Source organism: Pseudochaenichthys georgianus, chromosome 17 (assembly GCF_902827115.2).
Source record: "Pseudochaenichthys georgianus chromosome 17, fPseGeo1.2, whole genome shotgun sequence".
Classification (NCBI taxonomy): Eukaryota; Metazoa; Chordata; class Actinopteri; order Perciformes; family Channichthyidae; genus Pseudochaenichthys; species Pseudochaenichthys georgianus.
Window position 1 is genome coordinate 24,119,725 of NC_047519.1, and position 3,830 is coordinate 24,123,554.

Genomic DNA, 3,830 nt, shown 5'->3' on the forward strand with positions numbered 1-3,830 from the left:
TTAACGCGTTATTAACGCGTTAACTTGACAGCCCTAATATATATATATATATAGCACCAAATTGTAACTAATCTATATCGACTGTCACTTTACACATTGAACATGTGCTCTTTTATTAAATAAACTAAACTCTTTAATTTTAAGTTGTGAGTTTAGTGTTTTTGACCCTAAGAAACACTGATGCATTAATCAATAACAATAATCCACAGCTCCTCTCTCTGCTCCAGAGGATTTAAAAAAGATATATCCCAATAGCACCACCCCAGCTCACCGTGTCCCGTTCCTCGCAGCAGCGAGCCTCGCAACGTCCCGCCGAGTGTGTGTGTGAGGAAGTCCGCGGATTGGTCCAAACGTAACGGCTCCGCGGACCTAATGGCCCAATCTTCGGAGCTGTTACGTTACGTCACTATACCCAAAATACGTCACTATACCCAAGAAGTAAACAATGGAAAAAGAGAAATCCCCAACGAGGCGTTCTGAGGCAGCATAGACAGGTATTTTCTGTGTTAGAGTTTTACTCGCTACAGGGTGTACTATGAGGGTTTTTGACTCTGCACACCGTTTACATGCAGAAAAAGCTACATAACACACAAGGGGACGGGTAATAACCAGAAAAGCATGACATGGGACCTTTAAATAAAAGGTGGGCTAAAACATATAAATGAAGGTGTGTCCTACTCGTCAAATTAAACAATGCTGCATTGATTTGGAGTCATTGGGACACATGATATAAAAGCTATTGTTAAAACAAGACTTTTAAATGAAAATATCTGAGTTTAATATCAATATTAGTACAAAATAGAAGAAAACTATTCAATCTAATATAAAGGTGTGTGTATAAATAATATTAGGTATACATTGTGTCAATAAGTTGCATGATATCCAAACTAGTGTAATACATGTAACTGTTCAACCAAGAAATGCTGAATTGTCAGTAAAATATTCATATAATAGAAGTGCAACAAAGTCTAATAAATAAATAATAATTCTTCTTGTGTAGGGTATTAATACAATGCTGCATTGAGTTGGAGTCTTTTGTCCACATGGACATGTAAACTATTTCAATACTTTTCAATTCAAACAGCTGCATTTAATAACAATATTGGTATAAAAAAGTAATAATTCAAAATTAATACGCGTGTCTTACATGTATAGCGGTAGTAATACAATTCAGCATTGACTTGAAGTCCTTAGTACACAACACATGGAAGCTATTGTAAACATCCAATAGTTTAGTAATAAATTAGCAAGGACGTATTGGACATAACATTGATGTATTGTTATGTATTGATGGTTCCTAAGTTAAACCCTGTGGTTAAGAGAGGGCTCGGATATAAGCTAACCTCTGACTTCTCCATTATTTCAAATTAGACATGTCATCAACACAGCAACCAAGACTGCCATGTATGTGTAACACTGGGGTGATATGGTGAAGGCACACTTATAACTGAATCTTTACAACGTGGCATTAACAAGAAGGTGACATTGTCATACTGCCTTGCTGAATAAATGAACAATAAGTTATCTATGTACCTGTCAGTGATTCCTGTTGATCCACAGCAACGTGAAATGACAGCAGCTGCAGACGCATGTAAAGTTGGCTGCTGTCACTGTTGTTAGCACTTAGCTAACGATTAGCACCGAGCAGCAAACGATACCGCTGCTATTAAAACAGCTACAGAGCTGGACACGTCCTCTGAGAAGAAAACACCAACTCCGATAAGCGTTGGTGGCAAACGTACAATTTCCCGTTTAATTATTTGACAGAGTGTACGTAAAGAGAGCAAACAGCTAGCATCGTATGATGACACCTGGGTGCTTTCAGTGAAATGTGTCCGTGTAGGAAACTACTTCCTCCCTAAAGTGGTTCCTACTGAGAGGAGAAGAGCAGATGGTGCAGCGCAGCACCAGGTGTGTGTTCACAATTATAATTTGTACGCTTACATTGAACCGGCTCGGACTTTTTCATTGCAAAACATTGAAACAACAGCAAATAGTGGAAAGAATGTTCTGGTTGCAGTACCAATTTAAAACACATTACAGGCTAAATTCGTGCATTTATGCAATTTAAGTAATCATTAGGCAGCATTGTCAGTGTTATATTATTGGATCATAATGAATTATTTACAAATATGTACACAAAGGAAACGAATACCAAAAAAAAGACACAGTAAACAATCTATTTCTTGAACATCTAAATACCTATTACTTATGCTCACACTATCTGGCACATCCACATCACTACCATCCAACCCAACAGTAAAAACATCATTCCTATCAGCAAACACCAGTTATATTGAAGGCCGATCAGCTTACACAACTTTCCAGTAATATATAAATATGTTTATTTGTACTAATTATAACCAAAAACATGATGATAGAACAAGTTTTGACTACATTTACATTGAAGATGTGGATGGGTTTTTATGAGTTGTTGTCGTCAATGATAATGTTTACATACATGTTTAATACATCACATAATTTATACTTTTATTATTTTCAGTAAGTATATTTGCAACTGATTGACTGCTATGAAAAATAATAATAATAGCTTCAAGTACACATGTTTTATTTTGGCTAGCCTGACCTTAATATGAGTAATCCCGTAGGTTCACACACACACACACACACACACACACACACACACACACACACACACACACACACACACACACACACACACACAACACACACACACACACACACACACACACACACACACACACACACACACACACACACACACACACACACACACACACACACACACACACACACACACACACACACACACACACACACACACACACACACACACACACACACACACACACACACAGATAGAGTGGTGTGAGCCGATTAGCAGCCAGAAGCCACCCAGCTACTCTTCAAGGCTTCAAGCTTGAAAACTCCCAATTCACAGAGCTGAGACGTAACAGCAAATTGAGCTCGGGGAATGTGGCTTTGGTTTTGTTTGCTCTGGCCAGGAGATGAGCTTGACTGCTCGTTGCTGCCTGCGTGAAACCAGAAGAGCAGGATAAAGGAGGGAAAGATGAGTCATAAAAAAAGGAGAAGGAGACAACAAGCTCGCCTGCATGTTGTTTTCTGTCATTGAACTAACATAATAATGGAAGGGTTGAAATGTTGGAGGAAGAAGATGAGGAAGTAAAAATAGGTTTTAAGATGGTTTCCTTATAAAATGGGGTCCCTAAAGTAATAGGAGTTGGGAGATGAGTGATCAAAGGGTAGAAAGAATAGGAAAACATATAATGGAATGTCACAAACATGCTTCATGCTGACATTTCCTTCTCATTTGGAACTTGATTGTGTGAACAGCTGATGATTTTACCCTGCCAACCCATCATGGTGAAGACGCATACTCAGCTTGAATTATTTTAGGCTGAACCATTCAGGCAACTTATAGCTCTTTCTAAACGAAGATGTGGTGTAGTCAGCACATTTAGCACAGAGATACATCCACTTTCAGCAGCACATCGTAGACTACACAAACTCACCCTGCATGAAGAACAATTGATTTACCATTAAATGTTGTTTTCAGTGTAAAACATTTGAAACTCATTAGACTCTGAGACATTATTCAGACATAGTTCTTTATAAATTGTCCTTATGAAGTTCACCAGGAATTGTTTTCATAAAAATGTAAGCTCGTAACAAATACAAAAACCAGATGAATGCATTTCACTGACACATACTTTATAAATGAACCAACAATACATTTTTATGTAAAAGGTTATATTTTCCATCATACTCAAGCTACAAAAGGTCCTTTATGTTTTCCTGTTCCTCCTCTGTACCTGCCAAGTTTTACA

General features: G+C 37.8%; 1 protein-coding gene across 2 annotated transcripts in view; it reads right to left on the bottom strand.

The window, feature by feature from the left end:
* The window catches only part of eif2b3 (eukaryotic translation initiation factor 2B, subunit 3 gamma), a 37,117-nt gene extending 35,263 nt beyond the window's left edge, over nucleotides 1–1,854 (bottom strand). The window contains exon 1 of one of the 2 annotated variants that reach the window (XM_034104441.2): nucleotides 1,534–1,854. The gene's annotated coding sequence lies outside the window, so the exon portion shown is untranslated. Of the gene's footprint in view, nucleotides 1–271; nucleotides 291–1,533 lie in introns of those variants that run through there. The other variant, XM_071206217.1, reaches the window with a different exon arrangement.
* Between the last annotated feature and the right edge of the window lie 1,976 nt (nucleotides 1,855–3,830).